Here is a 17,024-nt window from a genome sequence, read left to right on the forward strand (position 1 = left end):
AACATGACAACCCTGACCCCTCAGGGATCGTGGAAACAGTGCAGTACTTTTCGCTCAGTCACTCATGCTCACTTTGCCTCAGAGAGATACACAGAATAAATGATGAGGATGTTTTAATAAGCATTTATTGAACCAGCGCCATTCTAGTATAAAATACGTGTGCTGTAACAACCATAAGACAGAAACAGATGTATACTGGTATGAGCACCAACAGAGTAAATAGATGGTAGAATTCTACCATATTGCTAGAACAATGGATATATGTTCGCATATAAACACATGACAGTAAAAATGCGCACACCTATGATACTAACCCTAACTAGATGTACCTAAATGTACCTAGCATGTATGTAGGTGTATGGCCAAGAATCCCCTTAGGATAGAGCCAACCCCATTACCTGATGTGGGAGAGCGAAGGACCCCGTCTTGGTTTCGAGATGGATACCCCGCAAGGGATGTCAGACCACTGCATGCTGTAGTGTCTGTGTGCAGGAACCTCAGCGTCTCGTGTCAGTGTGTCAGCATGGAAGTCTTTCTCCTCTGCCTGCCTGCCTCAGCAAAGTTATGGAGCTTAGATACCCAAAAGGTACCCTCAGGGTTTCTACCTTGTTGTGTCATGTCTGCCAAGGATGACAATAGTGATGAACCTCATACACAGTTATTATACAGAAGATAGTAATCCTGCTGTGATTCTGAGAATCCTCATTAGGCTAGTTTTCAGGAAAACCACACAACATTTATGCAGCACCTAACTAGGTAAAAGGTCAGCACCAAACTCGTTATGTAGTACAATGGAAGGGTAAATATAGGTGAAAGTTTAGGAGACAACTGAGGCCTATATTGGGGTACATTGTGAATCATAACACCATGCGACCTGATACTGATGTTAGCTTATTTAGGATATATTTTAAAACAGAAACTGTTATTGTGTGAGGTTTGAATACTTGTTTGCTGGAGGCTCAGGGTTGGACCAGCCTATTGGACCATTTGACAGTATCAGAAGGCTGGTCTGATAGGTCAGTATGTAGGCCATTTTTTGGCTTTTTGTGGGCTTGTTTTATAGTCTAGCCCTAGTGGGTCGATATTTACTGTTGATTTCCCTGAAATTACCACACACATTGACTGGAGCAAGCCCAAATGCACGAAGTCTACTAAATCATGCAAAGCACTTTTACAGTTTGTCTTTGCTGGTTCAAAACAGCCCCGATTTGCAAATGTGCCACTTGTTTTGCTATCTGATTCGCAAATGGGGGCCTATTTTTTGTGCCAGTCCGACCCTGCGGAGATTTCCTGAAATGAAGAAGGGTAGAGGAGACGTTTGTCAAACCATATTTGCCTAGAGATATTTGCTGAATACCTGGTGATTTCCTATACCAAAACAGTAATAAAAATTTAAGTGGTCACTGACATTCAAAAGATTGAGGGACTAATTTACAAGCCCATTGCGTTGCTGGTGCGTCACTTTTAATATGGAAAAAAGTGACGCATCTGCGGCACAAGGAGCTTGTAAATAAGCCCCTCAATGTATTTACGCGACTTTGTTCTGGATTAACAGGTTTTTATGACCGTCTTAACCTTCAATTGTAATGATTGGACAAAGCATGTCTTTGGTGAGCTTGTAATGGAACACAAAACAATTAAATAATTTGCAAATCTACAAAGAGAAGTTGGTATGAAAGAAAATAAATATAACAAATACCTTCCTCCAATAGGGTTTTGCTGTAGATGTATGTTAAATTTAAAGTGGAAAAAATCCTAGTTGATTGTGTGTAACTTTGGCCTCTAGGTACACAATCATAACAAATAAAACCATAATAATTTGCTAGGTATTGAAAATTATGGCTGGAAGATATAAGAGATAGGTCTGACTATTAGAAGAAAAGCATGAAGACAAAGAGGGGTAGATGTATTTATAAAATCTAAATCTGCACACATTACTAAATTATTATTTTTGGTTTAAGGCCAAACCTAAATGAACAAAGCTAAACTCAGAGTCTGATTACTTCTGACATTGTTTAAATTCATCAACATCGCTCCAACATAGGCGAAAATTCTTTCTGCAGGAAAATCATTACATTTTGAGAACTGATATTCCATTACCTTGGACAAGTGCTAGCATTGGGGTTGCAAGTCACATATCTCCAGATTCTGGAATATTCTTATAACCTACCACATATAATGATCTACACTGCAATTGTAGTGATAACTAGCACTGGGAGAATAATAAACATATTTCACATGAGAAATGGTAGGACCTACTCTGTACTATTCCCGGAATAGCAAGAAGGCGACCTCTTCTCCAAATTGTTCCATACATTTCAATAAATCTGGAACCCTGTGAATCTATTTCGATTGTAATGAAAAAATCTCAAGTGAAGCTCAAAATCTTCATAAATGTACTAATTAGTGACATTTATATGAAGTTTTAGTTGACCCAGGCAGGATATAGTGATATATTTATGTCAATATAAACTGAACTAGGATTTTATGTAATGGGTTCCATCATTTTCTTCCTTGACTTTTTTCTCCCTATACCTATATCAATAAAACAGTCTAATCTCTAGTTTGAAGTTCTATGTTCAAAATAAAGTAAAACCATAATTTCAACAAATTCAATAAGTAGTTCCTTGTTCTTACGATGTCATCATATGTTGCATTTTTCAGTCGGCTTAGTGCCTAGATACCTCCGGGTAGTAGTTGTGCATCCAGACGCGATAGAGAATCCAGACGCCAAGTCTTTGCTCAGACTGCAACAACAGCATGGAGCAGGAGGACGCAAGCGGGAGGATGCCGAAACTGTCTACGGATCCGGCCCCAGCTCCCCCGCTACCCCACTGATTTCCCCGCAGGCTTTCAGCGTTTTCAGCTGTTATCCTATGATAGGACGACAGACAGAACGGTTGAACTAGGGACCTAACAGCTATTCAACCGTGGGCCGCGGACCACCACCAAGCGTGACCACAACTGAGCACTGCTGTTGCCGCCTCTGCCTAATCACCCAGATCAGCCGCCTCATCGCACCTCGTCTTGCCTCTCCACACAGGAGCTGTAGCAACGGAAGGCGAACAACGGCTGGCGCAGCCCGGACGGCCCAAAAGCTCCAACTCAGTTTGACTCAGACAGCAGCCGCCCCCACACACGGGTGCCAGCATATAGCAGGTGGTGCACAGAGGACGGTGCACGGAGGAAGACGCCGCGGGGAGCTACAACCCAAGAGCACGGCCCTACTCTTTACTCTGCAGGGAACTCTAAGGAGCATCACGGAGCACATTACGGAGCACAGGTGAGCCTGCCTCATAGCTCTGGATCCTCAGCAGGCGAAGCAGCACACATAAGCACAGGGCAAGCACCCTGCGTGCCTCGCATGCCTCGCTTGCTCCACTAGCTAAACTAGTTCCACTAGTTCCATCAGCTCCCGGGTCCCTGAACCCTGCTCTCTGGCTGCATTTTCATTATCTGCTATCCAGGGAGGGGCAGCTTCTTACTCCAGCAGTGAATAGTGAACAATAAACAGGGAACAGTTCTTTTTTTCGCCCAAAACCCAGCAGTAACAACACAGAGGAGGAGAAGAGCTTTATTTGCAGCCCCCTGTTGCAGAGACACATAAAGCGGGTAGCGGAAAGCACTAAGTAGAATGCAGGAAGAGTGCGACAAAGACTAGCGGGGCAGCTGGAGGAGCACTCCGGGGCACATCAAGTACATCAGCGGGGCAGCTGGAGGAGCACTCCGGAGCACATCAAGTACATCAAACTCATCTAGGTCTAGACCTTTGAACCAACTAAGGCATCAGTTCCCCCCCAGCCGACCCAGCCGCGCTGATAAGTACAATCCCCAGGCAGTTTCAGGGCCCAGAATAACGGGGGGCAACTACAGCAGGCACACGCTGCGGGGGCCTGACAAAATTCCCCACGACCGTGACCGAATACAACTTTCTCAAAAACTGGGCAAACCCAGCATGCGAAACTAACGAACAAATCTCCCTCGACCACCCATTTTACTGTACACCTGGCCTCCAGTCCCAGATCAGAACAAACAGAACACTCTAACCAGTCAAGTTCCATCAGCGTTTCCTTTGAGTAAAACTCAGCAGAATGGGACCCAAAAAAAAGGACCGACAACAAACGACCTCTGAGGACCCTACCGACAGGCATCCCCCAATTAAAAGGATTACCAGGAGCAAATCACTTACGGAAAGTTTAAATGAACTGCCCCAAGATGCAGAACTAAGGAGGTCAATTAGATATTTCTTCAGGACAAACGGTGCTGCTAGCATCGACCAGGGCATTACTAAGAGCGGGCAGGAGCAGGGAGCCGAGAACACACCACGGCACGGACAGCCTCTACTCCACACTGCCGTTCCCAGGGGAGGCTCATCACTTCACTTGATGCCCAGTAATGAACGGGAAATGGCCAACCTGGACTGCAAACAACTCAAAAGCACACCAACAAACGCACCACCCAGCGCACAAAACCTTTTCATACTCATAGATAAAGGAAACGACGCCACCAATGGCACGGACCACGCAACTGCACTAAGCAAAGCCACTGATGCCGTAGTGACAAGGGTGCAAATCCATCGGTCAAAAGACCATGATCACGGCCCGGGTAGCAAGAGCACGGAGAGCATAGTGCCAGCTCCATCGCCTACAAGATCTCAGCAGCAATTAATCGTTCAGCCCCTAGAGTCTCCAGTGGCAGGGGAGCTTACATCTTAATTTCTCCAAATCCAAGGCCAAAAAATTGAGAGAACACTAGAACTGACCCCAAACCTGCTGGGGTGGGGGCAAACAGGACAAACAGGGCCTCCATGGGCCATCAACACAAAAGTAGACCATCAAACATTTAATGACAGCCCAGAAGCAAACTACCGGAAATCACCGATTACTGAAATAAACAGCGACACCAATAAAGCTCTATTGTGGCAGTCAATATGAGAGGCAATCAATCAATCAATCAATAGTCTTTATTCGGTAATTTACAACCATAAAAGACACAGTACAAACATAAAAGTGTCATAAAATATTATAAAAGAAAAACACTAACACCTAAAAACTTTGATTCCATAAAAAGAATTAAATAACAACTATATCAAATTCCTGACATTATAGACGAGGTAAAAAAAAAAAAATACAAATGCATCCAGGGTACTAATTTCTACACTTTTTAACCGGAGGATGCCTACATGCCAATAAGATAATCAAATAGCTTGCACAGATAGTACACCGGCCTCCAGATTTTTCCTACTCGTGCCCAAAACCAGCAAAGAAATTTCTCCATCGTGATCACAATATCTGGTCTTGTATTTGTTTCCAGGATACGCAGGGGTGTCATGCACGATCTGGTGCCTAAATTGGAGCATAGTGGCTTATGCCACCTTCGACGAGGGCCATCATAGGCCGGGCACACAAACAATACGTGGGTTTTCGATTCAGCCTGGGATGGGTACGAGGAGCAATGGGAGTCCAAATAGACCTTCTGCAATTGGTTTCTGGCCGCCTAGTTAGCATAAGCTCCAGAGTGGAAGAGCTGGAAAACAAGATCGACCAGTACTTGCTATCCAACCGAGGTGAATGTTCATGTTCCTGCTCAATCTTCATGGAAAAATGGGCGTTGCTTCCCGAGATCCTAGCCGACATAGTAAAGACTGTCAAAGGAAGCAGGGAAACACGGCCCTCGAGCAATACAGAAGACAGGACAACAGCAAGCGGCCACCCTCTGGCAGTGAGACAAACGGAAGCAACCAAACTGGGCTTAATGACATCAGCCGGATTGGATCAAAAAGGTGCACAAAGGAGCGAGGTCTCTGTCCATAATGCTAAAACGGCACAAGGATCACAAAGCCCCAAAAGCGGGAAAATAGCAGTGAAGTGCCGGACGTCACGGAAACTGACATGAAAGAACTTACTCCCGGCAAAACTGGTATGCCTGAACGCCCATTATCAAGAAGAGCAAAAAAGAAGATGAAGAAACAACAGAAAAAAACTAAGCTAAGAGAAATGCAACTGCAGTCAAGGAAGAGCAATGGTAGACCCCCACAAGGGGACCCCAAAGTTGGTCAGCTCTACCCAATCTTCATAACTAAAAACTGGGGAAAAAGGCACCTGACAATGTCCTGCCTCTCGGAGAACAGCAAAAGTAGCCAACCATAATAAGCAACTCAACTGCGACAGGTCAAAAGCCGCAAATAAGAATAGGTCGATCTCCAGGGAACCAATCGATAGAGGATACAAGCCCTGCACCGGCTGAAAAAACCACACTGCAATCAAGGTTAATAGCACCGCCGCAGCCTGACAATCTAAGACCACTACAGCAAAGCCCAGGCACCAGCTCAGCATCAGGAACACTCAAGCCCTGAGCACGAAATTCGAAGCAGGACCAGTAATAAGCAAACAAGGAAGCCCAACCCTTGGACCAACCCTGGCAGCACAAGATCTAGAAAGGGACAAAATGGTCCAATCCTCAGTCATACTAACCATTGTCCATAAGGTAGTCCTCACCCGAGATTCTACAGCACGGGTCAGCATGACATTCTGAACCGGCGTAACATTCTCCGCCTCTTTAAACACCTTGCCACTCTCGACCAGCTACAAACTTGGGATATAGAATGGGTGAGATTCTTGAGCAATAAAGAGGACACACACAGCGATTCAACAGTACTGGGCTTGAAGAAAAAGGAAACAGTACAAGCCATCTTGAACAATTCCACACAACTCGCCGAGTGGGGCATCGAAGCGCAGAATCTACCCCACCCAAAATACCCACATATCCTAGCACAAGATAAGGGGGACAAGGGCCCTTGGTCGGTCCTGCACGGGACAAATAGCTCAGGATTCCCCGAAAACAGATGGAAGGGATATAAGGACTGTACAGGTATCAGGATTGCATGCTAAAATAACAAAAGGGTTATCAGCACTATTCCTTCCCTCCTGGACCAACCCGGAACTGTAGGAAGTACACAGAAGTATTCCTAACAGCTGCGAGACCAGGCCAGGTAGATGTGAGGTCAGGGGAGGACCATCTCCTAAAAAGAAACTAACGTGGGGGCATATTTAGAGGCAGAAAACTGCAGCTAAAGCGCTGCTAATGGGCTTGATAATATGCCCTTGAGAATTCCAATAGAAGCCCATGTTGACACCAGAACATGGGCTTCTATTGGAATTCTATAACGCATATTATCAAGCCCATTATCGCCGTTTTAGATGCAGTTTTCTGCCGCTAAAGCGGCGATAATTGTAACGCCGTTTCTTGATAATATGCCCCTATAATCTCATGGAACATCGCCGGGAGCAGCAAGATCGTGAGAATAAAAACCTGATGCTTTTCCTGGAAACAGGAGACATACTCTGCCATCAAGAGACCTGGGCATTATCTAGCACTCCATTGGCAGGGTTCTACGAACATTATGTTCCAGCAAGAAAAAAGAACCTCTTTGGTCGCCCGTCTGGCGGTCTATCAGTTTATATAAAACACACAAGCTCCCTCGTAGTGACAAGAATAAATATGAATTTACCCGGGCTGTGAGCCCTACAGATCGAAGGCCTGAAGCACATCTTACAGCCAATCCTCCTCCTAATAATAACTTGTTACATCAACCCGGCACAGACCACCATGAAAGACCAGATGGAGGCACTGATAGGGAAAATAGACGTTCTCCTAAATAAATACAAAACTCACCAGGTTATTTTTGCTGGGGACTTTAACCTGAAGGACCTCGATAAAGCCGTTCCTTCATCTCGAGGGTTGGGCAGGGCTCCACCCTTTCACGATCTATTCGACAATCATAAGCTATCCTGAACTCACGGTCTGAAAGAAGCACGCTCGATGGTTGGGCAACCACAGCCGACCTTTCGGAACATCTCAAGGATCGATTACATCATGGTCAGTGAAGTAATGGCGGCCAGCTTGGCAGACTTTACAGTTGAGGATAAGTCGGAAAGTGACCATAGGCCACTAATAGCAGTGTTAATGCTGGAAGCTCATCAGCCATTAAGCTCCAATCCATTGGAGAATCCAGAGTGGACGAAGATCATAGCCTCCTCAGGAGAATCAGATGGACAGACGAGACAGGCACGAAGCTTCAAAACTGGCTGGATTTAAAACAGGAAGAGATCCTAGCAATGCTGTCTTCACCAATAAAAGGCTGGGAGACCACAGTGGAGGAGATACAAGCGAGTCTGGGCCAACCCCAGCCACAACGCTAGAGGTCCAAAACGCAACCAACTGCTGGAAGCATCCGCCCAACTAAGGACATACACGAAAGCAAACGCCTCTTGCGCATGGCACTCATAATAAAGAAAAGAGGGGGCTGACAAATGGATGGGACCTCGATCGCATCATTGAGGGCAGCCCTAAGAAAGAAATGGTGGGAACATAAAAAAGCCCACATAGAGAGGGAATTGATCAATGTTTTCTCCCTGCTTACACAGAAGAACTCATCAGGACTATGGAGACACAGAAATCGGCTCAGTAGCAGAGGAGTTGAAAGAGAAAACGGAGTGGCAGAGCAAGACTGGCTGGTCCACGTAAAGCACCTATATTCAATCGACCATGTGAACACAGGCAACACAGAAAAGCCCAACTGTGGGGTGGACCCGCCCCACCAATCCAGCACAAAAAACAGAGAAATTACCTCCAGCCCCCAAAACCCCCTCAAGGGTCAGGGAGACCAGGCCGAGATGCGTTGCACACCGTCAGCCCAGATAAACCCCCTCAAACGGTCATCAAGATACTTGAAGAATGATGGGGCCCCTGGGCCAAACGGGATACCTACACTGGTTTTCAAAAAGGCCTCTGATTTCTGGGCAACCGTCCTCACTCCTCTTTATAACCACTCTTTTATGACAGCAAAAACCCCTGATTCTTAGAGGGGCTCCATACTAGTCCCAATTTTTTAAAAAGGGGATCGATTAAAGCCATCAAATTATAGCTCATTGCTCTGCTCGACCTCGACACGAGGGAGGGCCTACAGAGAGCCCTAAACGCATTGAACCAATTTAACAACGATAACAATCTTACAGTCAACCAGGGGAAAACAAAGGTCGTCATTTTTGGGAGCTACCACCTGAAAAAGAAAGCGTAATGGCTAATGGGAGATCTGCAAATCAGTACAGTGGCATCCTACAAATTGGCTCACGGAACGGGCCAAGGCAAACGTCCACCTGAAGCAGCAGTTTTCTAAGGCTAATAAGATTATATTCCTGTTAAAGCAATTGAGCTTACATTTGATCCGCCCCACTGCTGAACCAATACTGACTGCCCTAAAGGCAAAATTGCTGCCAGCCATTAGTTATGGTCACCAGACTTTCCCGGGGTCGCAGGACACCCTTCTTATTGCAGCTCAAGTCAAAGCGTATAAATTAGTCTTCTCCATCCCAAGGTCGGCAAGGAAGTCAAGGCTAAGACTGGAGCTAGGCCTGGTAAGGCCAGACCTGATGTGTCAAGGGGAGATTATTTAAAATTATACTTAAGGATCTTAAGGGCCCCAACAAATTCCTTAAGACAACAACTGAGAGTCATCTTTGAGGGGCGAAGCTCAGTATGGCACACCAGCCTCGGCAAAGCGATCAGCACATTAAAGATCGAGGAAAAGAGCATACCATTGCAGGAAATTCTACTAAACGCCTGGAAAAAAAGCCATAAATAGACAAGTCTGCGAAATCTCATTGGATCTGGATCTTAAATCTCTTCGTTCTGGCCCCCATTTAGTTCCGCTGAACAGCTCCTATACGGTAGGCAAGGCACAACCCTACCTAAACGAGGCCCTGACACCACACCAACTTTAACCCCGCATGGGCTCACAAGGGGGAATCCACAAACTGCAGACTGTGGTCCTACATGAGGGAATCCTGGTCACATCTCCTATGCTACTGCCCCGCCCTAAGGAATGAACGCCGACGACTTCTTCGCCCAGTCTGTATCTCCAAGGGAACCAAGGCATATAGTGAAGCATCAGCCTTCTGCTTTTCTAAAACAACCACATTGACCTTGGCAAGACTGGGGAAATGTATCCATCAGATTAGGATTGCTTTAAAGGCCGCAAACAAACACAACCAAATCATGGTGCCTAGCACGGCACAATAAGGGGGATAAAGCAGCTTTTCCCCCAAACAAGTGCAGAGCCCTGCACCTTCTCACCCGTCCTACTGAGACTGCACCACATCTATGACTATTCTTTTATCCGCTCGTTTTTATGTTTTTTACTGTAATGATTTTAATTAATTATACAGTTACTAAATAAATAAATAAATACAAATAGTAGTCGTGCTCTAGAAGTCTTATTTTCCTTGAATTTCATAATTTAATACTTGTGAAATCAAATCTAAAAATCTATATTGGTGTTGAGATTTTTTTTGCAATGGTTAGTTTGCTCAAACATGTTGTTGTACCCTCCTGTAAATTTCCCCCGTTCATGCTGATGGTCTATCAAACATATGTGATGTCATAGTGGTGTACAACTTTTGCACCTATTGCAGTCTATTACGAGTGCATTTACTCTCTGTATTTAGTGCTTTTTTCACTTAAATATGATACCACATACCGGCTGATTTTACTCCTACATGTGATTTCACACTCCTGTCGATGATGCACCTTAATCAAGATTTGTGTTTGCTCCTAAATGTGATTAGTGCTCCTTAACATGTTTCTACACTCCAGTTGATGCTGCAGTGAAGCAATTTTGTATGTAAATATGATTTTGCACCTCAAACTGATTTTAAACCTAAAAGAGAATTTCTATCTAAATGTGATGTTGCACCTATAAGTGCTTCTACACTTCTGAAGATGTAGCACATAGGGTGAATTTGCACCTCAAGATAATTTTGCACCTAAGTGGGATTTTGCTCCAAAACCTGATACCACAATGCTGCTGACTTTGTACCAAAAGTGATTCTGAAACCCTAAATTTGATTTTCAAATACATATGATCTATGCCTCTGAAGGTGTTCCCCTCATGTTGATGTTGCATCAAGGGTGATGAGCTGTCATCCAAAGGTGATGACATACTGACACTATTTCCTTTTGTGCTGAGTGATAATGCACCTAAATGTGATGCCACACTCTTGTAAGGGGAATGATTGAGCACATCATAGTAATTTTGGATTTTGATGTGTTCTTGCACCTAATAGTTTGTTGACTAAAAGTGTGTCTAGAGTCCTTCTGGTGAAGCACAAAGGGTGATTTTTCCACCTAAATGTGATTGAATTTAAAGAAACTTGCACCTATATTTCTTTGTGTACCTAAATGTGTTTTGCACCTAAATCTGTTTTGACGCATACTAGTGTTTTGACACTCCAGCAGATGTTGCGCCATAAGTGACTTGGTGTCTAAATGTAATTTTGCACCGAATTGTGTTCTGCACCTAAATATGATTTTTTCTTCTATAAGTATTTCCACACTCCTGATGACTTTGCACTAAAGGTGATTTAGTACCAAGGTATGACTTTTCACACAAATATGATTTTGTTTCTAAATGTGATGCCACAATCCTGCGTACTTTGCACCAAAAAAATATTTTTGTACCTAAATGTGGTTTTTCCATGTAAATACGATCTCTACACATAAGCATGTGATTTGTGTTCTAAAAGTAAATTTCCCCCATATTGGGTTTGTACACATCAATGTGATTTTGCATTTAAAGTTCTTTTGCTCCTAGATGTGGTTTTGTACATATCCTTGTTTCCATAGTCATGCTGATGTAGCACCACATGTGACTTTTTACCCTAAAGTGATTTCGTACTTAAATCAATTTTTGCACCTAAAAGTCCTGGCTGTCCGATCATGAACCTGGCCTGTAGAGCTCACATAAATAAATGATTTACAGATGCTCCAGGGTGATGTCTGTGAGATGGATGAAGTGCATCTGAGGGATGCATGCTGACTCACGAGTTACTGAACAGTAGACACACATTCGTATTGCTTGTTCTTGCTCCCTTCCCTGTCATAACTACAAACACTGTCTCCTATTTACAAAGGGGTTTCTCGGATTTACAACTGACTTATGCCTGTAAATAGGAGCACATTTCGTTTGCATACATCACATAGTATTAAAAAATTGCATAAATTCAGTGACATATGACTGCACATCTTACTCACATGTTTAGGGAACATACTCTGTACGTTTCCTCTTAGGTTTCACTCGGGACATCAAGTGACTGTTTTAGAAAATCCCATTAAAATGTGGTAAAATGTCTAACTGTAAGTTTGAGTAAATGCGAGAATGATTAGTTCGAAAGCATGTATAATTTGCACTTCTATCCTTTTGTGACTCACCCTCATTGCTCTTTTCCCACACGGCTGAGTCAGATCTCTCTGAGGTTTCTATCTTTTTTTCTTTGTATGCGGGCATTATTTGCATTCTTATGACTTGTTCAATGCAGCTGGGATGATTCACGAAGGTAGGAGTCTAACTGAAAATTGAAACGAGCAGAACTGAAGGTTGCATAAATTGCGCTTGACTTACAAATATGAAACAGGCTAGAAAGCAGAAAAGTATATAATTATGTAGACTGACCATTAAAGCCTCAATGGTCATTGGTTTCAGCTGAGGTATGCCCAAAGGTGTGATCATCAATCTGCTAGAGGAGTATGATGGAATTCATGGGCACATTGTGGAAGCAAATATTGCCTCAGTTTTCATAGCGATTGTGTGGGAAAGAGAGACGTGAGAAAATAAAATGTGCACACAAATTCTATGTTACATTATGTGTTTTCAAATTCACCAACTCTACACAAACACCGAGCTTGTTCACATAGACCAGGGTGAAAATCTTAGAAAGTTACTACCACAGGGCTACTTGTACATAGAGAAAACAATTTTTGAATTTTCGATATTCACAAAGACTCTTAGGGGAGCTGAAATACATGTCCTTTAGTACCCAGGTGTATCATGTGCTCGGTCATAGGTTCCCAGGTGAGGACAGTATGTGATTTCTGTTTCTTTAGGTCTGTCTGCAGACCTTCAGAAGTCTAAAGGACATTGTGTCATCATTTCCTCAAAAACATTCAATAACAGTGGGGATTGTGCCAGTCTCTTTCTGCCACAGGTTTTCGTGCATTTTTTTATGATTTGCCATTGTTTTGCATGGACTGTCAATCAAAATCCTTGGTATTTCATGGATGCTTACAGTGTCTCATGGTTGTTCCCAGTAAGGTCCTTTTGTTAGACTGCACACGTGACATGTCGAATAGCTTATAAACAAGCCACCATGCCTTCCTTGATGCATTTACTTTGCTGACATAACATTTTAATTGCTGATTTATGCCCCGTTATCAAGACACAGTGCTCTTATCAAGACACAGTGCTATTTTCTAATAGTTCATTTGTTTTACTTTTCTCTCATGGTAATATCTTATAGTTGCCTGCGTTTTCTGTTCATAAAGTAGCCATGTGAGCACATAGGCTTTCCTAATGATGCAATGAAAATACTTTCCCTTTGTCTAAAGCACCCACAATGTAATATTTTACTGTGCATATCTTTTAAATTCACCACTTACAGTGTAAGCGTCGTCTGAATCCTTTTCATAACACATGTTTAGGGCACAACCTACCCCAGCTATTGCTGTATGTTCAGCTTCCATATTTTTGCAGCCCAAGATATCCATTCATTATGGGCGTTTCTTTCCAGAACAGCTGTGGCGATGCATACAGAGTCACCAACCCAACTGTTACTGAACACTTTCACCATCAAAAGGCAGGAGCTGTTGGCTTTGTAATCCTTGTTTTTATTTGTGTTGAAACTTCCCCATTGCAGAACTGTTTGCATGGTGCAATTCTGTAATGTGGAAACCAAGCGTCTTTGTGCAACGGCCCAATTTTTTTATTTGTTGTTTTTTTACAAAGGATGTTTTTTTTCACCTTGCCATCCACATACATGAAGTTTGGTGGTGATTACTTCCACCGTCCGAGCCTGGAAAGGGCTTTACTCCAGAAATTAAGTGTAGTAAATCTCATGACATTTCTGTTGGAGACTGCATGCTTAATTTGTGCTGGTGTTTGCCAGTGTTCAGCACTGGCGCTGGCACTTATTTCTAAACACTGGCATTTATTTATGTCAGTCTCTCCCCCTCCCCCCATGGTGGCTTAACAGGGCATTTAACAATTCAACATACCTTAAAAAAACGAAAACAGGCAAGTCAATTACATTAGTTTATCATTACAGCATATGGTGAACTGGTATAGCCCAACATTTCCCATGTGTCTGAGTGGGATGGTTAGTAGGTGGTCTGACACTGGCATGTAGTTATATACAATCAGAAAATGGTATAAAGGAATTAATACACACAATATTTTTGAGTAGAGCACATTTCAATACTCCCTCTCTAATTATTACTCTAGATCGATTATATCAAAACATTTTTACACTCTACATAAATAATGGCTTCTAATCAAGAAGAAAACAACACTACATGTAGACACAAAAAATGTACATACACCGTAACATAACATAAATCACCACATACAAAGAGACATCAATATATAATACACTAACCCCAAAGCAAAAGTAATTTCCACTAGTGTCCTCCTTACAACTCTGGAAGGACCACTAAGAGGTAGTCCAGATAGTACACTTAAAGTCTTTTAGTTAATATAAACCATCCCAGTGTACTGTCGTGCAATGTCAAATCAGTACTCTATTTCAGCGACTCCTCCTTTTGAAATGTCATTTCAAAAGGAGGAGTCGCTGAAATAGAGTGCTTTGGGGTTTGCTTTGGGGTTAGTGTATTATATATTGATGTCTCTTTGTATGTGGTGATTTATGTTATGTTACGGCGTATGTAAATTTTTTGTGTATACATGCAGTGTTGTTTTCTTCTTGATTAGTTGCCATTATTTATGTAGAGTGTAAAAATGTTTTGATATAATCGATCTAGAGTAATAATTAGAGAGGAAGTAATTAAATGTGCTCTACTCAAAAATATTGTGTGTATCAATTCCTTTATACCATTTTCTGATTGTATAGAACTACGTCCCTTACCCAGGTTTATAAAGGGTTAATTGGGTATACCCCTGTTGTTTGCTTGTTGACACTGGCATGTAGACAGCACTGGCTTCAGCAGTGGGTGGTGCAGCCACAGTGGCTTCCCAAAAATTACCTTGGGCTCTGGCACTAATGTTTTTTTACTAAGAAAGCCCTGCCAGAGAGATGTTTGTAAATGATGATGGCTCGATGGCCAGGGTTAAAGTTTGCATTCAATAGACCTTTGTGGTTGACAGAGAGGTGAAGGGAGTTGACATTCAACAAATCACAATTATAACAGTGTAACCCATTTGGTCACACAATGAGGACCAGGAATCGGTAGTCAAAATTAAGGTGGATTTATTAAACATTTAGTATCGAACCACCAAGAAAGCAGAACAGAAAAATATTATGCACATGAAGCATTACAACAAATACATTAAGGCATCAAATATGGATACGGGCTTGAAAGCAAAAATCCAATACAATTAACAGTCATAATAACCCTAGGATAAAAGAACAGAATTTGATGCTCCTCTATCTCATGCTTTATCCTTCATCAAAACACTCTCATTGCCCCTTTATCTTACTCTTGCAGGTGCTTTTTCATCCCTGCGTTCCCCCTTTGTCACTGTTTTTCCATCTGTCTTCGTCCTCCTACCCCCCCACCCCCTTAACTGCCTTTCACTAGTTTTTCCTGGGACTGAGTCTGATTATTAAAAATAAGTCCCAGCCCCCTAAAAACAGTGCCAGCGGGCCCCACCTGCAACCACAGGTTCAAATTAAGCACCGGGTACAGGTGCGTCCAATGGGAGGTACATCTCCAGCTGCAGAATGTAACAAAAGATGCAGTTGAAGGGAATTTAGTAAGGCAGTTCGACTGCTGATAAAGAATGTCACTGTGTGCATAGCGCAACGGGCAGAAAGGAACGTTTATCTGCAAACACACAAGATAAGAATACAGCAGTACCAGCCAGTTAGAGATTCAAACCACATCACAGTTATGATTTGCAAACATGGCCAGAAAATACAAACTATAACATGCAAGTCCACAGTGAACCAATACTATATTCACAAAGGAATTATTTTTGTATATGCAAAACAAAAAAATAGGGATGCGGAACAAAGTTGCAGAGGAAACCGATTAAAACAAATCAAACTTCATCCTTTATCTAGTTCAACCTATTATTCACCAGTGATATAGTAGGCCCCCCTTTTTGGCTGCAGACTATTTCATATCAGCATACTAAAACAAACACAAGGTGCTAACAAAGGAAAAGCCCATACAAAGAAAGAACGATATAAGCGATGGTAGAGAGAAAGACGCAATTATTTAGCAAATACGGAGGCCTGTGTAAATGTACAGTCTCACAGAATCAGGGCACATCATGCTTCAGGAGGGTAATGATTAGGACTGCAAGGTCCTCTGTGGTGTTAGTCAGCCCAGCACCATGCTTCCAAGCCACATCACAAAACTACAGTTCTCAGATATTTATGTACACATTCCGAATCGCAAAACAGTGTCGTATAGCTGAATAGATGCTGCTGTCCAGGGCAGGCTTAAAACAAGTGAGACCATCAAGGCCATCAAGACAGAAATTCAACAGATAAGTTCACTTGTATTCAGTAAGCTTCATTTAGAAAGTTACTAAATTACACAGGATCTTATTCCGAACACAATTTCCAAAGGATAGATGAAGTTCCCTATGCACAGTCTACTAACATGAAGCCTCTCTGTGACAATTACATACTTGAAAATCAGAAATGATGCACCAGTCTGAGTGTGTAAATGGTGTGTGCCCTGCACTACATAGAATGTTCTCAATGTCTTTTTGTAGTTCTACCAGATTTGGCATGCAAATCGTCATGTAGTGGTACAGATTTTTTGCATTTCTTTCACATATAATGTCAAAGAGGCCAACCTCTAGTTGGCTCCACTGAGAAGAGGACTGGCAGTCACCAATAGTATTCAATGTGCCAAACTAAATACAAGACAGTAGCCATTCCACTGCTCTGTGGTCAAAGTGGTTAATTTTTAGGTCTCATCTATGACAGTGCATGTGCTGCATG

Source organism: Triturus cristatus, chromosome 3_1 (genome assembly GCF_964204655.1).
Source record: "Triturus cristatus chromosome 3_1, aTriCri1.1, whole genome shotgun sequence".
Taxonomy (NCBI): domain Eukaryota; kingdom Metazoa; phylum Chordata; class Amphibia; order Caudata; family Salamandridae; genus Triturus; species Triturus cristatus.